The sequence below is a fragment of the Stegostoma tigrinum genome, unplaced genomic scaffold, assembly GCF_030684315.1.
Source record: "Stegostoma tigrinum isolate sSteTig4 unplaced genomic scaffold, sSteTig4.hap1 scaffold_50, whole genome shotgun sequence".
Taxonomy (NCBI): Eukaryota; Metazoa; Chordata; class Chondrichthyes; order Orectolobiformes; family Stegostomatidae; genus Stegostoma; species Stegostoma tigrinum.
The window spans coordinates 4,268,851-4,286,085 of NW_026728430.1; the positions used below are offsets into that span (position 1 = coordinate 4,268,851).

At 44.5% G+C, this 17,235-nt stretch overlaps 1 long non-coding RNA gene across 3 annotated transcripts in view; it reads left to right on the plus strand.

Annotated features, from left to right (window-relative positions):
- Nucleotides 1–16,957, plus strand: part of LOC132208667 (uncharacterized) — a 17,656-nt gene extending 699 nt beyond the window's left edge. The window contains exons 2-4 of one of the 3 annotated variants that reach the window (XR_009444799.1): nucleotides 3,143–3,228; nucleotides 9,098–9,198; nucleotides 14,776–16,957. This is a non-coding gene — a long non-coding RNA (uncharacterized LOC132208667). Of the gene's footprint in view, nucleotides 1–3,142; nucleotides 3,297–9,097; nucleotides 9,199–14,775 lie in introns of those variants that run through there. The other 2 variants (XR_009444797.1, XR_009444798.1) reach the window with 2 other exon arrangements.
- The last annotated feature ends 278 nt before the right edge of the window (nucleotides 16,958–17,235 follow it).

Below are 17,235 nucleotides of genomic sequence, written 5' to 3' on the forward strand. Positions count from 1 at the left end.
GGGTGGGATGAGGTTAGCAAGTAGGAAATGGGGGTGTGGCTTGAGATGGGAGGAGGGGATAGGTGAGAGGAAGAGTAGGTTAGGGAGGTGGGGATGAGCAATTGTTTATTGCGAACTGAGTGTAGGTGTTCTGTAAAGTGGTCCCCAAGCCTCTGCTTGGTTTCCCTGATATAGAGGAGGCCAGAACGGGTGCAGCGGTGCAGTATACCACATTAGCACCTGCATACCCCATACAGATGGCCTCAAAGCCCTACGCTATTTCCTGTCCTGCAGGTCTGACCAGTTCCCCTCCACTGACCCCATTATGTGCTTCGGTGAACTCGTCCCACTGCCTACAGACAAAGGGGGTGGCCATGGGTACCTGCATGGGCCCAAGCTTTGCCTGTCTCTTTGTTGGAACAATCCCTCTTCCGTACCTCTTCCTCCAGTACATGGATGACTGTATCGGCGCTGCCTCGTGCTCCTATGAGGAGCTCGAACAGTTTGCCCACTTCACCAACACCTTCCACCCCAACCTTAAGTTCACCTGGACCATCTCTAACCACCTCTCTCACCTTCCTGGTCCTCTATTTCCATCTTGGGGAACAATCTCAAAACCGATATATATTTCAAGCCCACTGACTCCCACAGCTACCTAGAATACACCTCCTCCCACCTGTCAAGTTTGTTTTCGGAGACCCTCACGGACGTGCTGCAATAACAAGACACTGACCTGTTTAGAAAAACACAAATCATTTTCTTACCAAGCAAGTACAAGCTGTGAAGAATCACTGTACTCAACCCGGCACACAGTGCAAAGTCTCACAAGGAGTTCTCCCCGGACAGTCCCTGCTTTTTATACTTTACAAAAGACATGATACAGAAAACGATTTCACAACCTCCAATGACATGATACATAAAACAATTACTACAACAGACAAAAACAGGATACCAAGCAATTATTACATGGACAACATAAAAGACCAGGATATAGTATCGATTGCTTGTGAAGTAGCTGCTCATGGCAGGAGGTGATTTTGAGTTGTTGTCCGGGACAGATTGTGATTTCAAGTTGCCAGTGTGTCTGGCTAGGACAAAGTCAGTGCCCTGGCCCCTTAGTCAGCGACAGAAGTTACATGCTTTAGAGGTTTCACACCTTTACAAAATTTCCCCACCTAACCCTATTTGATACAGATTGATTCTAATTTCAGTTCAGTCAGGAAACGTAAGACAGTGTCTGCATGCCGATGTGTGAGAAGATGAGTTACAAAAGCTTTACACTGAATTCCTAGCTGGGCAGGAAGCTTCAGGGCAGTGTCTGCATACCGATGTGAGTAGATAAAAGACTTTACTTCTATAAGTCAAAGTCTCTGTATAGGAATCAAATGCAGATGAAAGACTTTGATTTCTATACTTCTTTAAATTAATGGGATGTTATCACATTAACATCTCACACCCACCCACCGTCCTGCAAAAGTGCCATCTCCTATTCCCAATTGCTTCACCTCTGCCGCATCTGCTCCCAGGATTCCACTCCCGTACATCTATGATGTCCTTGTTTTTCAAGGACCGCAACTCCACTCCCCACCTCCCCACCGGAGTGGTCAAGAACACCCTTGACCGTGTCTCCTGCATTTTTCTACAACTCCTCCCTCGCACCCTATCCCTGCAATAACAACTGAAAAAGAATCCCCCTCATCCTCACATACCACTCCACCAATCTCCGGATCGAACACGTCATCCTCTGACACTTCCGCCATCAGCAATCCGACCTCACCATCAAAGACATTTTTCCCTCCCCACCCTTGCTTGCCTGCCGGAGAGACCAGTCTCTCCGTGACTCCCTTGTCCGCTCCACGCTGCCCTCCAACCCCACTACTCCCAGCACCTTCCCCTGCAACCAAAGGAAGTGCTACACTTGCCTCCACACCTCCTCCCTCTTCTCTTTTCCCCCCCCCCATCCCAGGCCCCAAGAAGACTTTCTACATCGAGCAGATGTTCACCTGCACATCTGCCAATGTGGTATACTGCATCCCCTGTACCCGTTGTGGCCTCCTCTACATTGCGGAAACCAAGCGGAGGCTTGGGGACTGCTTTGCAGAACACCTACGCTCAGTTCGCAAGAAACAACTGCACCTCCCAGTTGCGAACCATTTCAACTCCCCATCCCATTCCTCAGATGACATGTCCATCCTGGGCCACCTGCAGTGCCACAATGATGCCACCCAAGGGTTGCAGGAATAGCAACACATATTCTGCCTGGGAACCCTGCAGCCCAATGGTGTCCATGTGGATTTCAGAAGCCTCAAAATCTCCCCTCCCCCAACTGCCTCCCAAAACTAGCCCAGCTTGTCCCTGCCTCCCTAACCTGTTCTTCCTCTCTCCTATCGCCTCCTCCCACCTCAAGCTGCACCCCTATTTCCTGCTTACTAACTTCATCCCACCCCCTTGACCTGTCTGTCCTCCCTGGACTGACCTATCACCTCCCTACCTCCCCACCTCTCCTCATCTTTACCTGCTCCATGCCCGCCTCTTTAACTTGTCTGTCTCCTCTCCAAATATCTTTTCTCTCCATCTTTGATCTGTCTCCCCCCTCTCCCTATTTCGTTCAGAATCCTCTTCCCCTCCCCCATTTCTGAAGTGGTGTCCAGGCCCAAAACGTCAGCTTTCCTGCTCCGAAGATGCTCCTTGGCCTGCTGTGTTCATCCAGCTCCACACCTTGTTATCTTGGATTCTCCAGCATCTGCAGTTCCTATTATCTCTTATCCAAGAGAAATGTTTGTTTCTTATGGATTTTTTTTCCCAGACTGTTGGATCATAGCAGCTCACACTGCTCTTGCTCACTTCTGTGCTCCCTGATCACCTTTGTCGGTGTCTAATCTCTTCAGTCTCTAATGATGGATAGATTTGATCTCTGTAGTATTTTACTGTAATTTCCTTGTACCTTTTTTGTAAATAAATTTTCCACTGCTGCCCACCCCCTGACCATGTGCTGCTCTCTTACCAGATTAATTTTTGAATGGTATCTTTCACAGTCAGGAAATATTTTCCCAGAAAGAGAGTGTATTTTTCTTCCATTTCAGACCACCAAATTCTACAGCGTTTTTATCTGTCATTCATTTTGCACTTCTGCAACATTTACTGTGTGTTTCTCCTTCCACAGATACCAGCGATCGTTGCCAAAGCCCTGTTCCCTGTGGAGAAGGTGATGTTTAACTTTCGTGTGCTGCTTCAGTTTGTATGATAAAGGTGCTCTCACAATGCTCCATTTGAGAAGTTACAGATCATTCATCTAGCGATACTGAAGAGCTAATGGTGTATGTCCAAATCAACAAACTATTTGTATTTTTATCATGTTTTATAATTTCACAAAAATATTGTCAACAAACTTTTGACGTAAGGCCATATTAGGTCAGGTGACCAAAAAGTTACCATATCTACAGGTTTTCCTGACTCTCTCAAGGAAAGCAAACCTAAGAGGTTTATCAGGGGAATTCCAGATCACGTTTTCTGGCAACTGTAGAAACAGCCTCCAATAGTGAAGGGATGATTAAACACATTGTTGGAGTCTGGAACTAAATGAGTTATCGAACTCTTGAAGGTTGTGTGTGCAGGGAGATAGGGCTCGTCACAGCCAGGAATTAAATCACGGGTGAGAATTTTAAATTAGTATCAGAGATAATGGGAACTGCAGATGCTGGAGATTCCAAGATAATAAAATGTGAGGCTGGATGAACACAGCAGGCCAAGCAGCATCTCAGGAGCACAAAAGCTCACAGCAGGCCAAGCAGCATCTCAGGAGCACAAAAGCTCACAGCAGGCCAAGCAGCATCTCAGGAGCACAAAAGCTCACAGCAGGCCAAGCAGCATCTCAGGAGCACAAAAGCTCACAGCAGGCCAAGCAGCATCTCAGGAGCACAAAAGCTCACAGCAGGCCAAGCAGCATCTCAGGAGCACAAAAGCTCACAGCAGGCCAAGCAGCATCTCAGGAGCACAAAAGCTCACAGCAGGCCAAGCAGCATCTCAGGAGCACAAAAGCTCACAGCAGGCCAAGCAGCATCTCAGGAGCACAAAAGCTCACAGCAGGCCAAGCAGCATCTCAGGAGCACAAAAGCTCACAGCAGGCCAAGCAGCATCTCAGGAGCACAAAAGCTCACAGCAGGCCAAGCAGCATCTCAGGAGCACAAAAGCTCACAGCAGGCCAAGCAGCATCTCAGGAGCACAAAAGCTCACAGCAGGCCAAGCAGCATCTCAGGAGCACAAAAGCTCACAGCAGGCCAAGCAGCATCTCAGGAGCACAAAAGCTCACAGCAGGCCAAGCAGCATCTCAAGAGCACAAAAGCTCACAGCAGGCCAAGCAGCATCTCAGGAGCACAAAAGCTTCACAGCAGGCCAATGTGCTCCTGAGATGCTGCTTGGCCTGCTGTGTTCATCCAGCCTCACATTTTATTATCTGAGAATTTTAAATTGTTGCTTATAAACAGGAGCCTTTGTGGGTCAGGGAGCACAGCAGTGATGGGTGAACAGGTCTTGGTACAAATGTACTTGTGTGCAGCAGAACTTTAGGTATTCTTGAGGTTACAGGGACATTGAATGTGGGAGGCCGACTGGCAGTGAGTTTGGATAGTTAAGCCTAGAGGTAACACAGGAATAGATGAGAGGTTCAGCAGATGAGCTGAAACTAAGGTGTCACTGTCAGTCATTGTCACTGAAGTGGAAGTACGTGGTTTTTGTGCAGGGCTCTGCTGTTTACCCTCACCTCACCTCAGGAATTCAGCTGTTTGTGAATTTGCGGATCAAGTCTGTAATAAGATCAGGAACTGAGTGCCCACCATGGCCCATGCTGGGTGTCACTGAGCAGGTTACTGCTGAGTAAGTGCTGTTTAATACTGCTGTTGACAACACCTTCCAGTACTTTACTGATGATAGAGAGTAGATTGCTTGAGGGGAAATTGGTCGGGTTGGATTTTCAATGTTTTTGTGCTGAACAGACCTGGGCAGTTTTCCAAATTGTTAGGAGATGCCAGCGCCGTAGCAGGACTGAAATAGTTTGGCTTGGATGCTAGCAAGCTCTAGAGCACTAGTCATCGCTACTATTGTCAGAGTGTTGCCAGGGCCCATAACCTTTGCACTGTTCATTCATTTCTTTAATATTATGTGAAATGAATCAAATTGGATGAAAACTCACATCTCTGATGTTGGGGACCTCTGGAGAAGGCTGAGATGGATCATCCAGTTGGCACTTCTGGCTGAAGATTGCTGCAGACTTGTCTTTTGCAAGGAGAGGTTGGGCTCCTGTGTCGGGTAAAGATGGGGATTTTTGGCATTCTTCCTCCAGTGAGTTGTTTAATTGTCCATCACTGTTCACGACTGGGTGTGGTAGAACTGCAGAGCTTGCATCTGATCTATTGGTTATGGGGTGGCTTAGCTCTAACTCTTGCTGCTTATGCTATTTTGCATGCAGATAGTCCTGTTTGGTGGTTTTACCAGGTTGGCACCTTATTTTTAGGTATGCCTGGTGCTGCCCTTGGCATGCCCTCCAATACTCTCCGTTCAAGCAGTGTTGGTCCCCTGGATCAATGGCAATGGGTGTCTCTAGGATATGCTGGGCCATGAGGTTACAGATTGTGCTGGAGAAGGTCTGCTACTGTTGCAGTCTCTCTCAAAGCCACATAGATATCTGGTTTTGAGCTCCTGTGTCTGTTCCAAGTCTGTCCCTTTTAGCCGAAGTTAGTGCCACCCAATGCAATGGGGGGTATTCTCAAGTTTAAGATGAGGCTTTGTCTCCACAGGACTGTGCGGTGGTTGCTGTTAACAATCCTGTCATGGACAGATGCCTCTGCAGCTGGGAAATTGGTGATGATGAGATCAGCTATATTTTCCCCCTTTGGTGCGTCAGCACCTGCTGCAGTCCCAGCCAAGCAGCTTTGTCCTTCAGGACCCGACCAGCCTGATTGGTAATCCTCCTGCAAACTACTCCTGATGTGGACATTGAGTACATTTAGTGCTATTCACACTCGCAGTGCTTCCTCCAAGTGCTGTTCAACATGATGGAGTTTTTTGTTTCTTAAAATTCCCTCTTGGGATGTGGAAATCGCTGGCTGGACCAGCGTTTATTACCTGGAAGGCAGTTAAGAGTCAAGCACATCACTATGGGTTTGGAGTCACATGTCATCCAGACCAGGTAAGGATGGCACATTTCCGGAAAGGGCATAAGTGAACCAGATGGGTCTTTCCTGATAATTGGCAATGGTTTCATGGTCATCATGAGAATCTTAGTTCCAGATCATTATTTAATTCATGTTTCACCATCTGCCATGGCAGGATGCGAACCCAGGTCCCCAGAATGTTATCTGGGTCTCTGGATTAATAATCTAGCGATAATACTACTGCTGATTTATCAACCAAGGGAGGATGGTACATGGTAATCAGCAGGAGCCATGAGACTTCCAGGCGTCAGAGTCAATGTTGAGTACTCCCAGGTCAAATAATCTGGTCAGAATAGCACTGTGCTGTCACGTCTGCTGGGACAGGGCTTCACTAAGGACAATGATAGTGGTGTGTGTCATTGTTTGCCAGGTATGTTTCCATGAGTCTGACACTGTTCCTTGACTCGTCTTTGAAGCGGCTCTCCAAATTTTGCCACTAGCCCCCAGATATTATTAAGCAGGAGTTTGGGGGGCCGATAGGGCTGATTCTGCAGTTGTCTTTCCTAGTTCCCTGGTGGATGCCAAATGGGCCACCCAGCTTCATTCCTTTGTTGAAACTTTGCAGTGATTTGCAACTGAGTGGCTTGCTGAGGTTGGCAAATTTCTTTCCCCGAAGGACATTAGATTTTTTTTTCACTCTGTCATCAGCAATTGTTGCCATGGCAACCAGTTGATTCCTCCAGTTTTTTTTTATTGAATTCAAATTCCACCATCTGCTGAGATAGGATTCGAACCTGGACTTCTGTTGTACATTTTAATATTCTGGATAAAAGTTAGTCATCAGGTTTGTTCACTCATTTTTAAATATCACTAACACAGGCATTGTTTCTTTGCAAAACACTGTCCATCATCCTGTCTCCTCCATCCTCCGCTCCAACAGCAAGTGAAGGAGACACATGCAGTTTCTATGTCACTAAGATTGAGACAATCCAATCAGCTGCCTCTGCTGCTTCCCTCTCTTCCACAAGCCCACCAAACCAAATTGCTTAGCATGTTGCTCCTCGTTTTAGGCTTAAACTTGCATCTTTGTCCAGTTTCATGTCAAGCCTTATCAGAGCTCATCTTAACACTTTGCCCTATTCTCACTAAACTACAAATATTCCAACTCTTATTTCTCCTCCTCCTCCTCCTCCCTGCCTCTTCCCCCATGCCAATTCACAGATATTGTTACTTGTTCTGTCTGTTTCTCTTTTCCGGTTATGTCCTTCTCACCCATTCTGTTTAAAACCAATGTTCGACCTCACCGTCATTGGAAAATCCCACTCCATCTCTCTTTCCTGTCTGAAATCCATGTCGTAAATGTCCCTCCAGGATCTATCCTTGGCCCATGCTGTTTCTCACCAACATACTTCCAGGAGGTGAGATCTTCCACAAGCACTGTGTTAACTTTCACATGTATTCTACAATGTTCAGATCGAACTCGTCTCCATCACTTTGCTCCACTGTTACTCAGTTATAAAACTGCTTATCATGCTTCCACTACTTGATTAGTTGAAATTTCCTCCAATAACACTTTGTGATAGTAAAACACATTGCCTTCAGTTATTATTACAAATTATTTTTCCTTACTATTGTACTGAATCCATCCCTCTCATTGGGAACTGTCTGAGGCTGAACTGCACCCTTCTCAATAATGCTGTCATATCTGGTCTCAAGATGAACATCTTACCGTACATTTCAATCACAAATGCCAGAAATTTCAATCTCTAAAATGCTCCTTCTCTCCACCTCACTCCAGCTCATTCGCGACTGAAACCCCTTACCCATGTCTGTGTTGCCTTAAGCTTGACAATTCCAAAAGAGAACCCTCTCTTCTCTGCCTTATCGAGAATCTGCTCCCACGATGAGAAATATTTCCTCAGCATTTATCCTGTCAACTCCCTTGAGAATCCTCTATTTTTAATTAGAACATCTCTCATTCTTCAAAAAAATCTAGTTAGTATATTCCAGACCTGTTTCGTCTTAGCTTAAAACATAATCCCTCCAAACCAATGATCATCTTAGTTCATCTTCTTTGAAATGCCTCCAGTGAAGTTATATACTTGCTCAAATAAGTGGACCAAAAAAGCTGCTCACATTCTTCCAGATGTGGTCTTGCCAGCAAGTTGTACATTTGTCCTAAGACATGTATTCCAAACTCTTCTACTGCAAACACCTTGACATAAGGATAACATCCCATGACCCTTCCCGATTACCTGTTGCAACTGTATGCTCGCTTCATGCTTCCTGCACAATTATTCCTGAATCCCTTTTGTGTTGCAGTTTTCCACAGTTTTTACATTTTTAAATAACACTGTTCTTTGGTCATCTCCTCAAAAATTAGCAACTTCACGTTTTCCCAAATTATACTCCATTTGCCGACTTGTCGCCCATTTATCAATATCTCTCCATAAACTCTAACCCTCATGGAACTTGACTGTTATCCCTTTTTATGAGATCCTTCCTCATTCTTCTCATCTTTTTGTTGGGAGCACTGGGCAACATGACACATACGTAATTGCTGCCTTTTTAAGGGGTGTTTTTTCAAATGACTGGGAGAAGCTTACTGCCCATTTCTCAGAATCGAGACAACTTGTTCATCAAGTTGCATTGGGCCGGAAAAGCTGATGTCTCATTGTGGCAGTGCAGCAGCACAGAAGGAAAGAAAAGGAAGCAAATCCTGCTGCCTGCATCTCACTAAATCTTGGCCATTCTTTGCCTTGTGTCAAACACCTGTTGTTCTGTTCAGTGACATGAAGCCCCAATGTGGAAATTCCTAGAAACCCAAATAGAAATCCCTCGAATCAGCTGCTGACTCCCACAAGGAATAATGTGCAGCAGGAACAATGCACAGTTACCCTCGGCCAGGAGGAGGGGATGTTGTGGATTCCTACTCTGACAGTGATGGATTTTATGAATTTGTGTTACAGGATATTACAAGTGGACTTTCAGGTAGGAAGCTCAATAATTGTAACACCAAACTCTGACAGAATTACTCAATTCAATCAGGACCTGGATATTCGCATTGTGTGTGAGTATTGTGTTCCTGCTCATTCCCATTTGCCATGTAAAATTTCTTTCTTATTACCCCATTCTCTCAATAGATCTTTCCTACGACTTTTAATATATGTCCTGTAGCCCTTTTTTATGGCCAGTTGAGTGTACATTTTGCCGTCCTAATGCTTATCTTTTGTAAACACCTCCTATCAAAGGTCCCCTCAAAATCCTTTGTTACAAGGAGATCAATCTTAGTTTCCCCAAGCACCTGATTACCCAATGACAGTTTGTTTCCTGTGTGTAAGGCACTCATCCGGATTGTGTTGGAACATTTTCCACTTCCCTGCATGAGTACAGCCCCAACAATATTAAAGAAAGGTAACATCCTCCAGATGAAGCAGTGTCAGAGTGGTGTCCCATCCACCACATGCAACATTCCCCTCTACACCACCGAGGCACAGTGGCATCACTATGCCTAAGGTAAAGTCACCATTGTCCTACCTGACCATAGGGCTGGTTTAACCTGAAGATTACTGCACCCCAGGCGAGGAGAGAGATTGAGAGGAAGTCCATCTATTGTAGATGGATATTCTCAATATGTACCAGAAATGTCTAAGTCACACAAAATTATAATAAAAACAGCCCTAACCATGCAACTAAAAACCCTCTCCCTACAAACCATTCTGTTAAATCTCCTCTGCCTCCGATCAGGCACCCTCCCGTCTTTCACAGTGTGTGGGGGATCTTTGGTTTGCACAGACTCAGCTCGTCTCTTTTCCTGTCTGTAATGTCATCATGCTGTGACAATGGCACTGAACCTCACTGTCTGTGAGGGTGGTAGGCACAGAGATCCTCATAGCGTTTAAGATATATATAGATGCACACTTGTGATGCCAATGCAGAGTCTATGGGCCAAGTTCTGGAAAATTAGATTAGAATAGTTAGGTGGTGGTTTTTAACTGGCACAGGCTGGATGGGCCACAAAGACTTTTTCTGTGCTGTAGACCTCCGAGACTCTTCACATAGGAGGATACCCAGCAATATGTCAAGTCATTTCAGAATATGAGATATTAGAACAAATGACTCATGATTGGTCAGTATTTTCGGGAGAAAAGTGAGGTATAGACGTAATGCGGTTTACCTCGAAATTCAGGGGCCTGAAGCCCAGGAAATTGAAAGTACCGCCATCAAGTGGATGTATAAAAATAAGGATTGTATTAGAGGAAAGAAATATCATTCTTGTATCATCCATTTGTGAGGCTGGACGATATTAGAGACAGGAAGGGTTCTGAGACCGGAGAAGATTCCAAAAATAGGGAAAAGTGAGCTTGGATGAGATTACAGAAATGGGGAAGATTGTGAGGCTGGAGGAGACCTCAGACAAAGGGAGGTTTGTGAGGCTGAAGACAATTATAGAGCTAAAGAAGTTTGTGGGCTGGAGGAGATTAGAGATGAGGTGGTTTGTGAGACTGGAGGAATCTGAATAGATGGTGTGAGTTATGTGGCTAGTGGGGGATTCCAACGATAGGCAGGTAGTGAGGCTGGAGAGGGATTCCAGAGATGTGAAGCGTGTTGAGGCTCGATGGTAATGCCTGCAGTAATGCAGGTAGTGAGGCTCGAGGGCATGATCAGGTGGGTAGTGAAGTTTGAGGTATGATTCCTGCAATCGGGAGGGTAGTGAGGCTCCAGGGTGGATTATCATCATAACAACACAGTGGTGTACTTACAGCACATGGAGTGCAGCAGTCATAGAAAGTACCACTTTCTCCAAATCCAATAAAAATGGGCAATCAATATTAGTTTGTGCAGGAAAGACCACATCCCATAAGTCAATTAAAATTATGGTGGGTCTCTGGCTTGGAGAGAGCTAACAGAAGCCGAGATAATTCTCCATTGTAGCAATGTTTGGTAACCGTAGAATACAACATTCAGCTAATTGGCAAATAATGCAGGGTGAAAATGTGAAGATTGTTTGTTTGACTCAGCAAGTTCCCAGGATCTGGAACAGTCTGAATGGTAGCTGGATGCAGATTTAGCAGTTATTCTCAGAAGAGAGTTGGGATTTAACTTTTCAAGGAATGATGGACAAATAGCGGGGGAATTGGGTCAGATTTGCAGCACCTCCCAGAGTGAGAGTGAAGCCTTTGACCGGGTTCCACGTGGTAGACTAATGAGTAAAGTTAGATCACACGTGATTCAGGAAGAGCTCGCTTATTGGAAGCGGAATTGGCTTAGTTGTCGGAGAGAATGTGGTGTTGGGGATTTTTCAGAGTGGAGTTCTGTGACCAGTGTGTTCCACAGCAATCTGTGCAGGGGCCACTTTTGTTTCTCATTTATATTAATGATTTGGATGCGAATTTAAGGGACAAGATTAGTAAGTTTGCAGACGATACGAGAATTAGTGGTTAGTGAAGGTTATCTAAGATGACAGTGAGATCTTGATCAATTATGTCAATGGGTTGAGAAGTGGAGGATGAAGTTCAATTTGAATAAATGTGAGATATTGTATTTTGGTAAAATGAACAGGGTAGGACCAACAATTGATGGTTGCACCCAGGGTAGAGTTGTGAAACAGAGAAATGCTGAGATTCAGGTACATAATTCTTTGAAGTTTATGTAGACAAGTAGTCAGGGTGGTTAATATGTTGTTTAGCACACTTGCTTTCATTGCTCAGACCTCTGAGTCTCAGAGTTGGGATGTTATGTTGAGGTTGTATAGGACATTGAGGCTTCATTTGAGGTATTGTGTGCAGCTCTGGTTGCCCTGTTACAGGAAGGACATTATTATTGAACTGGAGACAGTTCAGAACAGACTTGCTGGGATGTTGCCAGGATTGGAGAGCTTGATTATCAAATAGACAGACAAAGCTAGGACTTTTCTCACTGGAGTATAATGGGTTAAGGAGTGACCTTAGAGGTTGATAAAATCATGAGGGCACAGATTATGCGAATAGCAAGGGTTTATTCCCAAGGTTGGGTGATTTCAAGACAAGGGGACATGTATGTAAGGTGAGAGGAGAAATACATATTTAAAAAGACATGGATTTTTTTATTTTTACGAACTTGTCCACGTGTGGAACAAACTCAGAGGAAGTGGCAGATACAGGTACAGTCACATTGTTTAAAAGACACTTGAATAGGGACATAGATAAGAGAGCTTTAGAGGAGTATATGCCAGATGCAGGCAGATGTGATCAGTTTACATATAAAACTTATACATTTCAAAATTCTAAATATGCATTAAATTGAAGTAAGGCCAACTTTGACATTATTGGGCAAGAACTTCCAAAAGATGATCGGGAGAGGTAATATGTAGGTCAAGGAATGCTTGGAAAGTGGGAGGCCCTCAAAACTAAAATAAGGAGAGCCAGGCACATGTTCCTGTTCACGTGAAGGGCAAGGCTGGTAAATGTAGGGGATACTGGCTGACTGGAGAAATTGAGGCTCTGGTCAAGAAAAAGAAGGCAGCACATGTTGGGTACTGACAGCAGGATTTGGGTCAATCCTTCAAAGTATAGGGGCAGTAGGAGTATACTTGAGGGAAATCAGGACGGCAAAAAGGAGACATGAGCTATCTTTGGCAAATTGAGTTAAGGGGAATCCCAAGAGATTCTGAAACTTCATTTGGGACATAAAAACAACAAGGGAAAAAATAGGGGCCCCTTTAAAGATCAACAAGGCTGTCTGTGTGGAACTGCAGGCTGAGATAGTGAATGAGTATTCGCATTAGTATTTACTGCAGAGAAGGATATGGCAGTGAGAGAGCTTGGAATCATAAATAATGAGTCGTGAGAAGTGTCTATATTACAGAGATCTAGGTGCTGGATGTCTTAAAATGCATAAAGGTGGATAGGTTCCTGGCACCTGATCAGGTGTTACCCACAAACTCTGGGAGAAGCTGGGGAAGTAATTGCTGGCCCCTTGCTGAGGTATTTGTATCACTGACACTAGTGAAGTGCCAGAAGGCCGGGTGGCTAATGTGGTGCCATTCTTTAAGGAAAAGCCAGAGGACCATCGACCGTTGAGCCTGATGTCAGTGGTGGGTAAATTGCTGGAGGGGATTCTGAGGGACAGGATTTGCATGTGGTTAGAGAAGCAAAGACTGATTAGGGATGGTAGACATGGCTTTGTGAGTAGGAAATCTTGTCTCACTAACTTGATTGAGTTTTTTGAAGAAGTGACAAAGAAGATTGAAGAAGGCAAAGCAGTGGACACTGTCTATTATGGACTTCAGCAAGGCATTCACCAAAGCTCCACATGACAGACTGGTTAGCAAGATTAGATCAAATGGAACCCAGGGAGAGTTAGCTATTTGAAACAAAATTGGCTTGAAGGTAGGAAACAGGATCATGGTGGGGGGCGGGGAGCGGGTTCAGTCTGGAAGACTATGAACAGCAGTGTGCTGCAAGGATTGGTGCTGGGTCCACTGCTTTTTTTATCATTGATGCAAATCATGTGGAATGAATATTGGAGGAATGGTTAGTAAGTTTGCAGATGACACTAAAATTATTGTTGTTGTAGTAGACAGCAAAGGAGTTTACTTCCCAAGTACAATGGGAACGTAATCAATGGGTTGATGGGCCAAGGAGTGATAGAAATACACTTAGTTCAGATAAATGTGAGCGATTTGCATTATGGCAATGACAAATCAGGGCAGGACTTAAACAGTTACTGATGAGGCCCTCGGGGCTGTTATGCAACAGAGACTCCTTGGGGTGCAGGTGCACAGTTCCTTGAAGGTGGATTGCAGGTACAGAAGGTAGTGAAGATGATATTTGCTGTGCTGGCATTTATTGGTCAGTGCATTGAGTGTAGGAGTTGGGAGGTCATGTTATAGGCTGAACAAGACATTGATTATGCTGCTTTTGGAATATTGTGTTCAGTTCTGGTCTCCCTGCTATAGGAATGATGCTGTTAAACTTGGCAGGGTGCAGAAAAGATTTATAAGGATGTTGCAGGAGGTGGAAGTTTTGAGATGTAGGGAGAGGTTGAATATGCTGGGGCTATTTTACCTGGAGCATTGAAGGCTGAGGGGTGACCTTATAGAGGTTAATAAAATTATGGTGGGTGTAGGGTGAATGGCCAAGATTGTTTTCCCAGGTTAGGGAAGAACTAACCTGAATTAGAGACTAGAACTAATAACATTGGCTTAAGCTGAGAGGGAAAGTCTTTAAAAGGGAGCCAAAAGAACTGCAGATGCTGTAAATCTGAAAAGAAAACAAAGTTGCTGGAAAAGCTCAGCAGGTTTGGCAGCATCTGTGGAGGAGAGAAGAGTTTCGGGTTCTGAGGAAGGGTCACCGGTCCCGAAATGTTAACTTTTTTCCCCCTCCTCCACAGATGCCACCAGGCCTGCTGAGCTTTTCCAGCAAATTTCCTTTTTTTAAAGGGAAAGTGGGTGGTGCCTGTGCAGAATGAGGTGCCAGAGGAAGCTGGTACAGTTACAACATTTAAAAGGTATGTGAATAGGAAGCGTGTAGCAGAATATAGGTCAAATGCTTGCAAATGGGATTAGATTAATTTGGGATATCTGGTCAGCGTGGACAACTGGGACCAAAGGGATTGTTTTGTGCTGTACAACGCTGATGAAGCATTTTTTTTGTTTTCATTTCAGATTTCCACAATTTTACTTCTGCACTGCTCTTACTCTTTCAGAGGGATTGAAAGGTGGAGTTACAGATCTATACAATGACTGTCCTTCCTCGCTGGCTCTCCCAATTCTCTCTTTTGGTAGTTTGATGCAAACACTGACTGGATCCCTTACCTGGAGGATATTTATGAATGAATTTGTTCTAATGGTGATCCAGCATATTCCCCAAGTGTTGCTGTACACATGTCCAGAGAATTTCTCAGTTTCACAATCTGTGTCCTTCTGGTTTCTTACTTACTTTCTCTTTGAAAGTATAGTCTGCAGTTGGAGAATTTAAACAGGCCCACATCCAGGTCTGACGGTCACTTTGTTTATCACAACCCAATTTTCTCAGGATTTTGAACATTGAAGGAAAAAGCAGCACTCACATTGGGGAGAAATGCACATGGTGTGTGTGTTGAAGAGTCTGTGAAGATTCATCTGAAATGTCCAAACACCAGTGCAGTGACACTGGGAGACAGTGTGGAAATGTGCAGATTGCAGGAAGGAATTTCTTCATCCATCCCAGCTAGAAACTGACCACCAGAGTCACACTGGAGAGAGACCATTGACCTGTTCTGCGTGAGGGAAAGGCTTTGCTGACTCGAATTCCCCGCTGATACACCAGCGAGTTCACTCTGGGGAGAGACCTTTCATGAGCTCTGTGTGGGAAGGGATTCATTGTCATCCAAACTGTTAACACACCAGCGAGTTCGCAGACAACCACAGTTGAAGAACATTGCTGTCACTCTCACTATCAAATAAACCATGGTGTTGGGCTGTTTGTACAGATGTTACCGATACCTGCTCAATTAAAGGTGCTGGTATTGTGAATAAAATGTCACACTAACAGTTGTGTAAGGTAGAGCTTGGAAATAGTCATGTTGTCACAACACATCGACACATTCACACTGACTAAAGCCTATCCACCTGCATGATATGTGAAAAGGGATTTCCTGGTACATTCCTGGTTCCTGGTTAACGACCAGCAAATTTCTGAATAAGTTGATTGGTTTGAATATAGCTAACAGTAGAATCAAAAATAGTATCAGTGATAATGGGAACTGCAGATGCTGGAGAATCCAAGATAACAAAAAGTGTGGAGCTGGATGAACATAGCAGGCCAAGCAGCATCTCAGGAGCACAAAAGCTGACTTTTCGGGCCTAGAGAAGGGTCAAGGCCTGAAACGTCAGCTTTTGTGCTCCTGAGATGCTGCTTGGCCTGCTGTGTTCATCCAGCTCCACACTTTGTTATAGTCGATTCAAAAACCATGTGTTTTGGGCTTGTTTCTGGAGATCATAGAATCCCTCCACTGTGGGAGCAGACCACTTAGCCCATCAAGTCCGCACTGACCTGACGAAGATTGTCTTACCCAGACACTGTCTGCGTGAGTTTCCTCCAGATGCTCTGGTTTCCTCCCACAGTCCAAAAATGTGCAAATTATGTAGATTCACTATGCTAAATTGCCCATAGTATCTTGTGTGCAAAATGCAGGGATAGGGTAGGGTGTGAGACTGGTTGGGATGCTCTTTGCAGGGTTGATATTGACTGAATGGCCATCTTCCACACTGTAGGAATTCTGTGATGATCTCGATGGCCCTTTATTTGTTAGATAGGTCTGCACACCTTTACAATGACAGATTCTGTTGCTCTCCCACAGACATTTGTTTATTGGAAACAATGTAATCTTTCAGTTTGTGGATAAAAATCAAAGGAATGTTTTAAATCTAAACATAGGATTGGGTTGAGTCATGTCCTATAATCCCTGATTTGCATTTTCCCCGTCGGCTATGAAACCTGGTGACCGCTGTGACTCTGCCTGGGAGCATTGCAGTCTCGTCAGCTCTTTACCTGGTGTCCATAGCAGTGATGGATCTCATGACGGAAACATAAACCAAAACATTGTGTGATTTCTAGTACATATTTTCTATTTAGTCTTCTGTCCATCACTTCCCTAGAGGCTGAGATACTGGTCTGGGGACCTAGGTGTGAATCCATCTGGAAATAAGAATGTGATGATGACTGTCAATCCATTGCCTTTGTTGGAAAAACCCATCTGTTCACCGATGGCCTACAGGGAAGGAAACTGCCATTCTTATCCAGTGATGTGATCATCCCATGAATGAATTTTTTAAAAAAATTAAAAACTCCTGCAAATACGTTAAACTGTCTTAATTTATTTGACAGCTGACAGTTCAAACTGCTTGATGGTCACTTTCTCTTTTGATCAAGTTGTGGCCATTTCATAGTTGAAACCATAGTTATTCTCGTACAAACAGTGCATGCTCTGACATGCCACTTATGAACCAGACATCCACGTTGTCCATATCCTGATGCTGTGTACCACGAAAGCAAAATTCTTCACCATCTTATCTACTTGTGTTGCAATTTCAGAGAGCTATGGACTTGAACCTCCCAAACTCCCGAACACTTTTTGAGAATTT